The following is a 16,432-nucleotide window of genomic DNA, read 5'->3' as shown; positions in this document are numbered from 1 at the left end:
AAATCCCTCTGATGGCAATCAAAGGAATGACAAATTCAACAGCAAAGGTAAGAGGAGAACTGGGAATCAAGGAAGAGGACAAGCATTCAAGAAGGCTAGAAATTCTAGGATGTATTAAATGCACCTGACCTCAAAAGGAACCTAGTGTCCATCTTGGCAATGGAAGACAGAGGCTACAAGGTAACCTTCAGCAATGGCAAGGTATGTATATGGAAAAATAATGTTAAAGATGCCTTTACTCTTGGGTTTAGTGTTGCTTCATTATATCAAGTCGATGGAAGTCCGCTAGGTGTCATGTCTTGTGACACAACTCTTTAGTCCGAACTTTGGCATCGGAGGTTTGCCAACCTTCATTACAAAGCTCTACCCGATGTAAGACAGATGGTAATAGGGATGCCCGAATTCCAAGTAGAGAAAGAAGGTGTATGTCCGGAATGTGCCAAAGGAAAGCTCAAAAGGGGACCATTCCCCTCAAGCCAAAGCAAGACCTCCGATATATTACAATTGGTTTACTCAGGCATACCTGAGGTTGGCATTAAGAGGGAGACTACTACACCACATACTCCTGAGAAAAATGGTGTTGTGGGAAGGAAGAACCACACGATGATGGAAGTTGTCTGAGCCATGCTACATGATCAAAGACTTCCAAAGTTTCTATGGGCTGAAACTACAATCACCGTCGTATATGTACAAAATCGATGCCCTCATCAAGCATTGGGTTCCTAAACTCTTGAAGAAATGTTCACCACTGGTCAAAGGGAAGTCGTGATTAGTCATGATGTCACCTTTGACAAAAATATGGCTCTCAGCAAGGTGGACAATCTGCTGACTTTGAGTAGCTCTCAAGAAGCCGACACCAGGGAACCAAAAGAAAAGGATGATGAATCAATGCCTGATATAGAAGAACCCATGGATCCGATTGATCCTCATCCACATGAGCCTTCCTCTTCTAGGAAGAGGCCTTCATGGCTTAGGGGGATACTTGATGATGCGGAAGGACATGCTGCACCCTGAGGAACCTTCCATCAAAGTAAGAAACTTAACAGGTATCAGGGATACCTGACCATCATGAGCACGATCATACAAAATCAACCTTCATCATTCTCAGATGTCATCAAGCATTAACTATGGAAGGATGCTATGATCATAGAATATGATTCTATTATGGAGAATGATGTCTGGGAAGTAGTTCCCAGACCCTGGACAAGACAATTGTTACTTCAAAATGGCTTTACAAGATAAAGCATGCAGCAAATGGAAGTATGGAAAAGTATAAGGTTCATTTTGTTGCTTGTTGTTTATCCCAGAAGGGAGGTATAGACTATGATATTTGCACCTATTGCCAGATATACGACCATCCACTTGATCATAGCCCTTGTGGCTTCACAAGGATGGAACCTACATCAGATGGATGTTAAGACCGCGTTCTTGCATGGTTCTATCAAAGAAGAGGTCTATGTGGAGCAACCTGAAGGATTTGAGATTTATGATTGAAAATCTCATGTATGTAGGTTGAAGAAGGTTCTCTATGGGCTGAAGCAAGCACCCGAGCATGGTATGAGAGGATCGATAGCTACTTGATGAAGTTGGGATTCACTAGGAGTGAATCTGATCCTAACCTTTACTTTAAGGTTCAAGATGACAAGCCTCTCATACTGGTGTTGTATGGGGATGACCTCTTTCTAACAGGTGCAAACCCTCTCATTCACAAATGTAAGAGGGAGATGGCTTCTGAATTTGAAATGAAGGACCAAGGACTTGAAGTGTGGCAGAAGCCAAGGGAAATTTTCCTATCTCAAGGAAAATATGTGGTAAATATATTGGAAAGATTCGGTATGATGGACTGCAAGCCTGTGACTACCTCGAGGATCTTAACTTTTAGAAGTTATATGGTAGTGATGTCGGACCAGACTTGGGAAATGCCTCTGAGTTTCAAAAACTCATTCGCATTGATGTTCTTGGTGAAAATCTGTCTGAACATATGTTTTGCAGTTAGCATTGTGAGCTCATATTTGGTTGAGCCTCACTGGATTGATGCCAGGAATCTTCTGAGATGTCTTCAGGACACAATCTCTCATGGATTAAGATACACTGCCGAAGATGTGAGACTACTTGGATATACTGATGTTGATTGGGCAGGCAGTGTGGTGGACCATAAGAGCACTTCCGGGTACTGTTTCACCTTGAGATATGCTTCAATATCCTGGATGAGCAGGAAGCAGAAGTCACTGGCTTTGAGCACCGCCGAAGCAGGATATATTGTTGCTAGCATAACCTCGTGTGAGGCAGTCTGGTTGTGAAATCTCTTCAGTGAGTTGTTTGGATTTACATTGGATACCACTGTGATTCTCTGTAACAACCAGAGGTGGGATTCGATTATTGGGGAATCCCGTATTCGTCAATTGCTCCAGTAGATAGACATCATCTGGGATATGGTAAGTCGATGAGCAAGGAAGCTCCATCACATTAAGATGATGTACAGGTTGATACACCTTGTCAAAGCCCTGAGGAAAGATCTAATCTGTGATTTTCCCAAACGACTTGGAGTCGGCAAGAAACCTTTGTACAAGGGTCCTGCATGTTGCATACATTGAGCTCTAGGAGCTCTGAGGGCTTGCGGTTCCTACTGGAGCAACATATGACCACAGGGTGACTCACCCTCCCCTGGTGGTGCACACTGGAACAAGATGATTCGCTCTCTTGTGGGACAAGATGATTCGCTCTCTTGTGGAATAGGATGATTCGCTCTCCTGTGTAGGAGGATGATTAGTTCTCCTATGAGGCCTGGATTGATGTGTTCTCCATGACAGCCTGGATTGATGTGTTCTCCATGGCAATTGTAGCAGGATTGATGTGTTCTCCTGTGAGGCCTGGATTGATGTGTTCTCCATGGCAATTGTAGCAGGATTGATGTGTTCTCCTGTGAGGCCTGGATTGATGTGTTCTCCATGGCAATTGTAGCAGGACTGATGTGTTCTCCTGTGAAGACAGGATTGATTAGTTCTCCTGTCGAGGCATCCTACCCATGCAGTCTGGGACTCATGGGAAGTACCTCTCATATGATCAATGAGCAGGGAAATGAAGTTACGGACCATAGTAGTACTGATGGACGCATCGTTGTAACTATCGTACTCCCTATGCTAGGATGACCTCCATTGATCTGGGATCAATGATACTGGTCTGGGACCGGTGGTAAGAGTTGTACCATACTATGACGCTCACTTCGGGTCGGTTGAGACTGGTCTGGGATCAGTGGTACATACTCTGAGACTGACTTTGAGTCAGTGGAGGATGATATTGGTCTGGGACCATTGGAGTTGTACTCACTATGACGCTGACTTTGGGTTGGTTGAGACTGGTCTGGGACCAGTGGTACATACTCTGAGACTGACTTTGAGTCACTATGATACATCCTCGATCATTTCTTCTTCTTCATAATTCGGACAAAAGCAGAGTAGAACAGAACAATGCAAGAGCATAGCAGAACAGAACAAAAAAGTACAGATCAGTGCAGGGCAGAACAAGACAAAGCAGAACAGGAAAAATAGAGTAGAGCAGGGCAAGGGTCAGGCTGTACAAGGCAGTGCATTTGATGGATGAATAGTAACGACCGATAGACAGATTGCAGATGAAGTTCTCCATGGTTGAGAGGGAGTGTTAAAATTGGCAACCAAGGAAAAACTTCATGTGGGTCATCTTATTCATGGCTAATAATATTTTTATTAGATTCCTCTCGTCGAGAGGTGTAGGATTGATATAAAGATCATCCAATTCCGATAAGTATTCATGGAGATATGAATTTATTTTGATTATGGAATTATTATCAAGCCGACCTACAACTCATGTAGGCTCAGAAGCCCAACAGTCGCATCTATTCACCCACCAACGTTGTGTATAAATATAAGAGGACTTTTCCTCATTTGGACTCACTCATCTCATCACATCTCTCTCTCTCTTTACTGCGCAGATATGAGTCTCTTCTCTACTGCGCTGAAATGGGTCTCTCTCTCTCCCACATGTGAAGCCGGAAGCTGTTGAATTTGAAGCTGCAACTGCAGAAGTAAATATTGACTTGTGTGGCCTAGAAGATCTCCTCTTTGGAACTATGTTGTAGGTTCATCTGAACCTCCTTTGAAAGCCGCAACTTTTGGTGGTGGAATGAAGTCAATCCGACGAACGGTTTGCAAGATATCGACTGCCCTAGTTTGAAGCCGGAAACTGCTGAAACTGAAGCTGCAACTGCAGAAGTAAAGATTGACTTGCGTGGCCTAGAAGATCTCCTCATCTGAACTATGCTGTAGGTTCATCTGAACCTCCTCTGGAAGCCGAAACTTTTGGTGGTGGAATGAAGTCAATCCGACTGTCGGTTTGTGAGATATGGTCTGCCCTAGTTTGATAATGAAGCCGCTAATGTTGATGCTACTGATCTAGGGTTTGCTACTGCTGATATGAATCAGATTTATTGTACTATTTCTCTCTGCTGAATTATTGAAGATAAAAGAAGATTTGATCAAAGGGTTTCCCCACACATTGTGGGGTTTGTCCCTGGCTAGCCGCCACATCTTGTGTCTCTTGTCTTGGCTTGTTTTCTGTCGATCGTTTAATGTTCTATCTGCACTTTACATTATGTACATGTGATTGCTAATCGGTGGAATATAATAATAAAAAGAATTAAATTGTTATAAGAATAGAACATACCATAACTTAACATGGTATTAGAGCTGAGGTGAAGACAAAGCCCGAGCAAGAGCAAGAGCAATCATCGAAGAGAATATTGGCAAGGCTATCCTAAAAGAACTATGGGTTCCTCAACACTCTTTCCTACTGAAGACAAGCTCCGTGAGAAAGCTGACTATCACGGATGGAAGATGTCTATCGATCTAACCCTTGAGAATCAAGGAGTGTTGGATCATGTGGGAGGCAATATTGTTGAGCCTCCATCAAATGCATCCACTGCTGCCTGGAACAAATGAAAAATTGAGAAGTCAAAACAATAGAAGATCATCTGGGACTCTATCGACAAGCACTTGGAGGCCTACATCTCTGAACTGGACACCTCCAAGGAAATCTACGATAGACTGGTGAGTTTATTTAAAGTTAATGATGCAAATCAAGTTTTGTTTCTTAGAAATAAGCTGAGGGTAATCAAGAAGGGTAAAGATGAAAGTATGCAAGCATACTTCTTAAAAATCACTGAGATCAAGAACGATCTCCTATCTATTGAGAAAACTATTACTGACAGAGAAATGGCACTCACAACTCTTGGAGGATTTCCATTTGAATGGTATGCGTTCAGGACTACTCTTTTGAACTATAATGTAATTCCTGGTTTCGAGGAATTAATGGCTAGATGCATTCAAGAAGAAACAAGGGAAGAAGTGCAATAAATGCCCATGCCTAAAGGTCCTCCTACTGCCTTTTCTTCTCATGCAAAGAAAAGAAATAATTCCGGGACTAAATCAAAAGGAAAGGTTGGACCTAAGGCTAGAAGAAAATGACGATGTTACATTTGTGATAAAGCAAGTCTCTATGTATGAGATCAAGAGCATCATGATGAATGAGATCATGGACATAAAGGGCAACATGAGATAATGGACATATAGGATAGCATGATGATGATGCACACTAGTTTGAGCAGCATTATGATGGATAAAATCATGGACATGGGCAGCATGATGATAATCGTGATTAGAGAAGCATGGTACAGTATGCAGTGGTGCAACTTGAAATCCCTCTGATGGCAATCAAAGGAATGACAAATTCAACAGCAAAGGTAAGAGGAGAGCTGGGAATCAAGGAAGAGGACAAGCATTCAAGAAGGCTAGAAATTCTAGGATGTATTAAATGCACCTGACCTCAAAAGGAACCTAGTGTCCATCTTGGCAGTGGAAGAAAGAGGCTACAAGGTAACTTTCAGCAATGGCAAGGTATGTATATGGAAAAATAATGTTAAAGATGCCTTTACTCTTGGGTTTAGTGTTGCTTCATTATATCAGGTCGATGGAAGTCCGATAGGTGTCATGTCTTGTGACACAACTCTTTAGTCCGAACTTTGGCATCGGAGGTTTGCCCACATTCATTACAAAGCTCTACCCGATGTAAGACAGATGGTAACAGGGATGCCCGAATTCCAAGTAGAGAAAGAAGGTGTATGTCCGGAATGTGCCAAAGGAAAGCTCAAAAGGGGACCATTCCCCTCAAGCCAAAGCAAGACCTCCGATATATTACAATTGGTTTACTCAGGCATACCTAAGGTTGGCATTAAGAGGGAGACTACTACACCACATACTCCTGAGCATAATGGTGTGGTGGGAAGGAAGAACCACACGCTGATGGAAGTTGTCCGAGCCATGCTACATGATCAAAGACTTCCAAAGTTTCTATGGGCTGAAACTACAATCACCGCCGTATATGTACAAAATCGATGCCCTCATCAAGCATTGGGTTCCTAAACTCTTGAAGAAATGTTCACCACCGGTCAAAGGGAAGTCGTGATTAGTCATGATCTCACCTTTGACAAAAATATGGCTCTCAGCAAGGTGGACAATCTGCTGACTTTGAGTAGATCTCAAGAATCCGACACCAGGGAACCGAAAGAAAAGGATGATGAATCAATGCCTGATATAGAAGAACCCATGGATCTGATTGATCCTCATCCACATGAGCCTTCCTCTTCTAGGAAGAGGCCTTCATGGCTTAGGGGGATACTTGATGATGCTGAAGGACATGTTGCACCCTGAGGAACCTTCCATCAAAGTAAGAAACTTAACAGGTATCAGGGATACCTGACCATCATGAGCACGATCATACAAAATGAACCTTCATCATTCTCAGATGTCATCAAGAATTAACTATGGAAGGATGCTATGATCATAGAATATGAGTCTATTATGGAGAATGATGTCCGGGAAGTAGTTCCCAGACCCTGGACAAGACAATTGTTACTTCAAAATGGCTTTACAAGATAAAGCATGCAGCAAATGGAAGTATGGAAAAGTATAAGGTTCATTTTGTTGCTCATGGTTTATCCCAGAAGGGAGGTATAGACTATGATATTTGCACCTGTTGCCAGATATACGACCATCCGCTTGATCATAGCCCTTGTGGCTTCACAAGGATGGAACCTACATCAGATGGATGTTAAGACCGCGTTCTTGCATGGTTCTATCAAAGAAGAGGTCTATGTGGAGAAACCTGAAGGATTTGAGATTTATGATTGAAAATCTCATGTATGCAGGTTGAAGAAGGCTCTCTATGGGCTGAAGCAAGCACCCCGAGCATGGTATGAGAGGATTGATAGCTACTTGATGAAGCTGGGATTCACTAGGAGTGAAGCTGATCCTAACCTTTACTTTAAGGTTCAAGATGACAAGCCTCTCATACTGGTGTTGTATGTGGATGACCTCTTTCTAACAGGTGCAAACCCTCTCATTCACAAATGTAAGAGGGAGATGGCTTCTGAATTTGAAATGAAGGACCAAGGACTTGAAGTGTGGCAGAAGCCAAGGAAAATTTTCCTATCTCAAGGAAAATATGTGGTAAATATATTGGAAAGATTCGGTATGATGGACTGCAAGCCTGTGACTACCTCGAGGATCTTAACTTTTAGAAGTTATATGGTAGTGATGTCGGACCAGACTTGGGAAATGCCTCTGAGTTTCAAAAACTCATTCGCATTGATGTTCTTGGTGAACCTCCGTCCGAAACAATGTTTTGCAGTTAGCATTGTGAGCTCATATTTGGTTGAGCCTCACTGGATTGATGCCAGGAATCTTCTGAGATGTCTTCAGGACACAATCTCTCATGGATTAAGATACATTGCCGAAGATGTGAGACTACTTGGATATACTGATGTTGATTGGGCAGGCAGTGTGGTGAACCGTAAGAGCACTTCTGGGTACTGTTTCACCTTGAGATCTGCTTCGATATCCTGGATGAGCAGGAAGCAGAAGTCACTGGCTTTGAGCACCGCCGAAGCAGGATATATTGTTGCTAGCATAACCTCGTGTGAGGCAGTCTGGTTGTGAAAGCTCTTCAGTGAGTTGTTTGGATTTACATTGGATACCACTGTGATTCTCTGTAACAACCAGAGGTGGGATTCAATTATTGGGGAATCCCATATTCGTCAATTGCTCCAGTAGATAGACATCATCTGGGATATGGTAAGTCAATGAGCAAGGAAGCTCCATCACATTAAGATGATGTACAGGTTGATACACCTTGTCAAAGCCCCGCGGAAAAATCTAATCTGTGATTTTCCTAAACGACTTGGAGTCGGAAAGAAACCTTTGTACAAGGGTCCTGCATGTTGCATACATTGAGCTCTGGGAGCTCTGAGGGCTTGCGGTTCCTACTGGAGCAACATATGACCACAGGGTGACTCACCCTCCCATGGTGGTGCACACTGGAACAAGATGATTCGCTCTCTTGTGGGACAAGATGATTCGCTCTCTTGTGGGACAAGATGATTCGCTCTCTTGTGGAACAGGATGATTCGCTCTCCTATGTAGCAGGATGATTAGTTCTCCTGTGAGTCCTGGATTGATGTGTTCTCCATGACAGCCTGGATTGATGTGTTCTCCATGGCAATTGTAGCAGGATTGATGTGTTCTCCTGTGAGGCCTAGATTGATGTGTTCTCCATGGCAATTGTAGCAGGATTGATGTGTTCTCCTGTGAGGCCTGGATTGATGTGTTCTCCATGGCAATTGTAGCAGGATTGATGTGTTCTCCTGTGAGGATAGGATTGATTAGTTCTCCTGTCGAGGCATCCTACCCATGCAGTCTGGGACTCATGGGAAGTACCTCTCATCTGATCAATAAGCAGGGAAATGAAGTTAGGGACCATAGTAGTACCGATGGACGCATCGTTGTAACTATCGTACTCCCTACGCTAGGATGACCTCCATTGATCTGGGATCAATGATACTGGTCTGGGACCAGTGGTAGGAGTTGTACCATACTATGACGCTGACTTCGGGTTGGTTGAGACTGGTCTGGGATCAGTGGTACATACTCTGAGACTGACTTTGAGTCAGTGGAGGATGATATTGGTCTGGGCCCATTGGAGTTGTACTCACTATGACGCTGACTTTGGGTTGGTTGAGACTGGTCTGGGACCAGTGGTACATACTCTGAGACTGACTTTGAGTCACTATGATACATCCTTGATCATTTCTTCTTCTTCATAATTCGGACAAAAGCAGAGTAGAACAGAACAATGCAAGAGCATAGCAGAACAGAACAAAAAAGTACAGATCAGTGCAGGGCAGAACAAGACAAATAAGAACAGGCAAAATAGAGCAGAGCAGGGCAAGGGTCAGGCTGTACAAGGCAGTGCATTTGATGGATGAATAGTAACGACCGATAGACCGATTGCAGATGAAGTTCTCCATGGTTGAGAGGGAGTGTTAAAATTGGCAACCAGGGAAAAACTTCATGTGGGTCATCTTATTCATGGCTAATAATATTTTTATTAGATTCCTCTCGTCGAGAGGTGTAGGATTGATATAAAGATCATCCAATTCCGATAAGTATTCATGGAGATATGAATTTATTTTGATTATGGAATTATTATCAAGCCGACCTACAACTCATGTAGGCTCAGAAGCCCAACAGTCGCATATATTCACCCACCAACGTTGTGTATAAATATAAGAGGACTTTTCCTCATTTGGACTCACTCATCTCATCACATCTCTCTCTCTCTCTACTGCACAGATATGAGTCTCTTCTCTACTGCGCTGAAATGGGTCTCTCTCTCTCCCACATGTGAAGCCGGAAGCTGTTGAATTTGAAGCTGCAACTGCAGAAGTAAAGATTGACTTGCGTGGCCTAGAAGATCTCCTCTTTGGAACTGCACTGTAGGTTCATCTGAACCTCCTTTGAAAGCTGCAACTTTTGGTTGTGGAATGAAGTCAATCCGACGAACGGTTTGCAAGATATCGACTGCCCTAGTTTGAAGCCGGAAACTGCTGAAACTGAAGCTGCAACTGCAGAAGTAAAGATTTACTTGCGTGGCCTAGAATATCTCCTCATCTGAACTACGTTGTAGGTCCATTTGAACCTCCTCTGGAAGCCGAAACTTTTGGTGGTGGAATGAAGTCAATCCGACTGTCGGTTTGTGAGATATGGTCTGCCCTAGTTTGATAATGAAGCCGCTAATGTTGATGCTACTGATCTAGGGTTTTCTATTGCTGATATGAATCAGATTTATTGTATTATTTCTCTCTGCTGAATTATTGAAGATAAAAGAAGATTTGATCAAAGGTTTTCCCCACACATTGTGGGGTTTGTCCCTGGCTAGCCGCCACATCTTGTGTCTCTTGTCTTGGCTTGTTTTTTGTCGATCGTTTAATGTTCTATCTGCACTTTACTTTATGTACATGTGATTGCTAATCGGTGGAATATAATAAGAAAAAGAAGTAAACTGTTATAAGCATAGAACATACCATAACTTAACAATAGTCCTACGCCTCCTTTCAGCTGCCTGGAGCGCTAAGACTGTGCCACTTTCATATAGTCACATCGTCGGATCGCCTGTGTATGGCTTCAAGCAACTGCCATTCACCTTTCCAGGGAAGGGTTCTTCATTTAACTTGGCCAGCTATACCGCGCCTCCATCTGTAATCTCTTTAATAATATACAACCCTAACCAGTGCATCCTGAACTTTCCTGGGAATTTATCAAACTTACTATCATACAATAACACCAGATCATTTACCTTGAATGTGCGCAGATTGATGTGTCGGTTGTGTCATGCCTTTTCATGCTGCTTTTCGACATGCTGATTAAATCTAGCCAAAAATCGTTCTTCTTCAAGCTCATCCAACTATGTGAGCCTCTCCTCCAAGGCTCCACGATCCATCATACCTGTGAGCGCTATTATGCACAGACTAGGCATGATGTATTCCATAGGCATTATGTCTTCCACTCCATAGACAAGCCTAAAAGGTGTTTGTCCCGTCAGTTTCTTGCATGTCGACCGATAAGCCAATAAAATTGCAGGTATGTGTAGGTCCCAATCAATTCGCTACGCATTACATATCTCGGTCAACGTGTTTTCAAGCACTTTTTTGAATGCCTCCACTGTCCTATTAACCTGTGGGTGATAAGGTGTGCTCTTCTAGTGATACACTTGAAATTCCTTTGTTAGCGCGTTGATCGTCTCGTTCAAGAAGTGCGTATCATGATCGCTCATCAAGATCTTCAAACATCCAAATTTCATCAATACATGTTCAAATAGAAAATTCACGGCAGTCGCGTCTGTGCAATCCTTCACCAGCTGCGCTTCTTCCCAACGAGTCAGATACTCTATCGCAATGATAATATACCTTGCGCATGTCTTTCCTTGAGGTTTAATAGGTCCTACAAAATATATTTCCCACTTTTCGAAAGGTTGCAATGTCATTTGTGGATTCAAAGGCATTTCATCCCTCCACGATGGCCTTCCTATCCACTGACATACATCACGTGCCTTGCAATATGCTCTTGATTCCTGATAAAGGGTTGGCCACCATAGCCCGGCACGTAGAATCTTCTGTTCAGTTGCTCTTCCTGCATAATGTCCTCTCGCAGCACCCCCATGAGTGTCCGTGAGGATGCTGCTTCATTCAAACTCAAGTACATACCTTCGCAATATTTCATCATTCCCCATCTTGTATAGATTCCCAGCAATGAGAGAGAAGGCTGTCGTGCATACCACTAATTCCTTCTTCTATTGGACAGAGTATACTTCTGGTGCAGTTCTAGTTGTTAGAAAGTGTCTTATATCTTCAAAATGTCCATCCATGACGCACACAGCAAACACCTGCGCGTCAAGTAATCCTTCCTCCAAACTAGTATGTTCCTCCCCTATCTCAATGCGTGACAGGTGATCTGGTCCCGCGTTCTGTTATATACCTAGGGGGGATAATATGGGGTACCAAGGGAGGTACCCAAGGTAATAATGTAATAATGGGATGGGCCATAGTAATAAATAAGGTGGTTAACCCATGTCATGTAAGGGACCACAAGTAGTTAATAATAATGTAATGGGCCCATGGTATTAGTTGATGGTATGAGGAAACCATGGTAATGATGCATGGTATTGTATGTATGAGACCTATATAAAGGCTAGAGACTCCACATATGAAGATGAAGAGAAGCATTATTGTATGAACAGGCATATGGCTTGTGGAGTGTTCTCCTTCCTTAAGGAGTGAATGTATGGTGTTGCCCTACCTTAAGGGTTTTGAGATTAATAAAGAATCATTTCATGTTATTATTGGGTTATTCTCTATTATCATATATCTTTGTATTAGATTTACAACACGTTCAATCGTCTAGGATTAACAACAACTTCAAAATTGTATTCTTGGAACAATAAAATCCATATGCAAATGCGCCCCCCCCCCCAACATAGGTTTATTGACTAGGTACTTTAGCGCAGAGTGATCTGTATACATCTTAAAGTGGCCTCCTAGCAAGAAGTTTTGGTACTTCTGGAGCGCATACACCATATTTAGCCCCTTGCGCTCAGTGGTGGAATAATTCTTTTCTGCTTTGGATAATCTGCAACTTGCGAACGCGATAGGGTGATCCAAGCCTTCTCCGCCATCTGATGAGCCTAGGTATTGCAACAAGAATGCTGCAACTCCCATGGCGACTAGCTTTACTTATCAACCCAGGGTTTTGTTGAAGCCCCGAAAATCAGGTCGACAACAAGGGGGATACCCACCCAGTCCGGACCTTGGTTGGCAGCTCCTTATCTATTTGGTATAGCGGGTCCGACTAGGGATAATGGGACTAGTTTCCCAATCTAAGGGGTGTGTGTGTGTGTAGAGTTGGGTGATGCTAATCTAGGAGTACTTAAAGCTAATTTAATTCAAACTTCTAAACTAACTTTATGCTATTGTAATCTAATGAGAAACAACACATCTAATCTACGCTAACCCGGGGTGTATTTCTTCTATTATGCGATTTAAAAAGATTTCGAACAATAACTGGTAATAAAGATCATTCAGCTATCATAAGAATAGAAATCAATTAAGATAAACCACTCTGCATAAAAAGTTAAGCAAAACAGTTGTGAATAGCATATCGCATAATAAGTTATTCATATATCAAACACAAATAAATGACTCAACCGTACAGAAGTGCAAATGGTAACCCACACATTCATGCATTAACATGTAAACAACTGAAAACTGTATATCACTTTAAGAATATAAGCAGAAATGGTCAAGAGATAAAAGTACCATTTATGACTGGTTCCACTCATAACCTTCAAGCAACAATGATTTATCTCTACTTGTTCTAACATCTACTAAGAGTACAAAAGTGCAACATCAGTAGCAGACATCAAATGCAAACATTGATAAATCTCGATCCATCCATTCATCAAAAACCCCCTCCGAGGGTGCAAAAATGCATGTTCTGAGGACAAGTTTTTTGACAAATTTCTGGACCCTTCTCCAAATTCCTGAGAAGGGTTTAAATACTGCTAACTAACTAATCTTAATTACATAAATTTAGGACATGGTTTTAAATGACCGCCCTTCTACTAAAGAAAATTTATTTCTAAAAATTGAATCTAATTTATAACCGTTTCTGTATTTGCTCCTTAGTGTTGTAAGCAATGCAACATTCGCCTGGGAAGAGTCGGTTGGTCGTCTTCTCCTTTCGTTTGAGCTACGAAAATAGAAATAACAAGCGCTAGCACCGTTTTCTGGCAAACTAGAAGATATTTTCGAAAATCTTCCTCTGGCTTGGTGTATTCACTGTGTGTATACTTGGTAATAACCCAAATTTCTCTCAAACTGATTCTTCTTTTGCTATTTCGGTTTCCGGCCTTGCGAATGACTGAATAAGTTAGGGACTTTGCTCTCTGAACAATTTTTTGTATTGAAAATTGCCTCCGTTCTTTGTTCCGGGCTTTTCTGGTGCGTTTTCCTTCTTTAGCGCCTTTTTCTTTTTGCTTTACCCAGTCTAAGGTTCGGGATCTTTTGTAAGCATGCTGCTTTTGTGCGCCTTTGACTCTGAGTTTTGGATAGCCTATTGACATCAGTATCTGTTGAATGATACTCTGGAATCTGTAGTCTTGTTGCATGCGGCATCCGTTTGTGAAGGCATCTCTTCTCTGTTCTCTGAGCATTGACGCTTTCCCCTTTTCTTTAGATATTTCCTGCACATTGCTTTATGTTAATTGTTGTCTTACAGTTCACGCAAAGGAAAAGAGTAATGATGAAAAGATTGACATGAAAGCTTTAAGCTCTAATGAATGCATAATCATGACACCCATAATGAACTGACTCTTCGAAAAACACAACACAATCCTTCATGGATACTTTGGCATACAATCATTAATTTCTTTTAAGGCGCGCGCCCAATTTTGGTCTACAGACAACTTTCCTTGAATACTGTGTCGAGGAAATTTTGCGATGGGTGATTTCTGCGACTCGCATCGCAGTATCGAGGATTGTGTCGTCAAGATGTGTCATCGCAGGAATTGTTGATCGCATACATCGCAGATCGCAACATTGCAGATCGCAATATCGCAGATCGCGAATCGCAAATCGTGCTTAGTCATCCAATCATTGTGTGCTACTTATGCGATGTTGCGATATGCGACGTCGCATATTGGCCGTCGGAGATTCCTTAAGTTTTTCATTTAAGAGTGTTTCACAATATATGCGATGCGATGAATTTCGCGTCGCTTCTTCGCAGCTTATTATGCGCATAGGAAAACGTTTCACTCTCTTATCGCGATGCGATACAACTTTAGGGAGTTAAAATACAAAAATTTTGATAAAATGTTTTTTTTTTTTTTTTTTATTAAGGGTCCCCATTTGCTTGGTGTTATCGCTAATACCAAATAAAGAGGGGGGTTGTTGGTGGCCACAACAATGGTGATTCACTTTGAAGAACCAGTTATCTCTGCTTTTCTATTGAATTTTAACTTCCGAAGCAGAAAAATTTTCATATGTCTAAATTGTGTTATGGACAGATAGAGTACATTACGCCTTATCCTATCAATGATATTTTGTCTCAATCTTTTCATATTCCAATTGTTTGTTTCCTCAGGCTTAGTCCTTGTATTCACACCAGACATTACTTGGTCTTTTAAAGATAAAATAAGGTCTTCTCTGCGTGCTGGCTTTTAAAATATGCTCATTTGTCGTAGGTAGAGCCTCTGCTGCCTACAAGCGTCCATAGCCTCGACAGGGTTACCTATTACCCAGCAATGATCCTTTATCCTGCTTAAGGCTATTTACAACTTTTCAAAGAGAAACCCTTTTCGACACTTTTCCCTTTTTTTATTCTCTAAAGAACAATGTCTTGGTTTGGTGGCCAAATTATGACACAGTCATTCACTTGATTTACACTTTTGCTGAACAAGCTGGCTTGTGATGAGACCCCTTGTCTTTTGATTGAAACAATCTTGAGTCGTTGCCCTGTTTTGGTGGACAGTATTGGCAAAGTCAGCAAGTTATAATATCTGTGATCATGATAAGCCGGCTCGTGATGAGACCTCTTATTCTTTGAGATACAGTGTTTTCTCGGATTGTTCCTCAGAATGCTGCGATTTCCTTTAGTAGGGAGGAAGTCATTGTTTTTCCTTAAGAAAGCTCTCGACGACAATAATAGAGTTTGAAAACAGCAGTTTTACAGAGAATATTTATTTTATTATTGATACCTTTCATTGTGTTGATATAAAACAATTTTTTACCAAAGGTTGCTTTCATCAAATTTTTTAAGTTGAAACTAGTATCATGTCTAGGCTAAGGTTAACTCTACCTGTCAATAATAAAGATCATATTTTTCGAAAAATTTTGCTACTTGTACAAGAGAGAAATCTCAAAATCTGATAGAGAATTGGTGTCTTTTTCATGAACCCTTTTAGTAACCATCTACAATTGGTTTTATTGATAAGAAAGAGAAAAACAAATAAAAACTAAAACTATCCTACAAAATAGAAGAGTGATCTTCTATGGAAAATATATTTTAAGGATCTGTCCATTAACAGGCAAGGAGTCCCTTCGACCTGCTAAATCCTGCAACACAAACATTGATGGGCCTATGACTTCTACAATCTGAAAAGGACCAAGCCAAATTTTCTGAAATTTTGTATGTTTGCCCTTTTCTTCATGAGCCTTATCCCATTTCAAAACTAAATCTCCCATCTGAAAATTCTTTCTGGTCATTATGCTTGAGTCAAAAGAGGATTTTATAAGCGCTTGGTGATGAGCATGGGTTTTCTTAGCTTGTTCTCGTCATTCTTCTAATTTAATTATTTCCATTTGTCTTAGTTGTATGGAGGAAGTAGATACCTCATCGATGTGTTGTACTAAAGACAAAGAGGGGATGACTAAGTGAGTTGGAAGAACCACTTCTTTCCCATAAACTAAATTAAAGGGAGAAGTGCCGATTGAAGCTTTCTTCATTATTCTATC

This window comes from Pinus tabuliformis, chromosome 6 (genome assembly GCF_031772625.1).
Source record: "Pinus tabuliformis cultivar Carrire ecotype Pingquan chromosome 6, CPIR1, whole genome shotgun sequence".
NCBI classification, from domain to species: domain Eukaryota; kingdom Viridiplantae; phylum Streptophyta; class Pinopsida; order Pinales; family Pinaceae; genus Pinus; species Pinus tabuliformis.
This window is presented reverse-complemented; position numbering follows the sequence as displayed.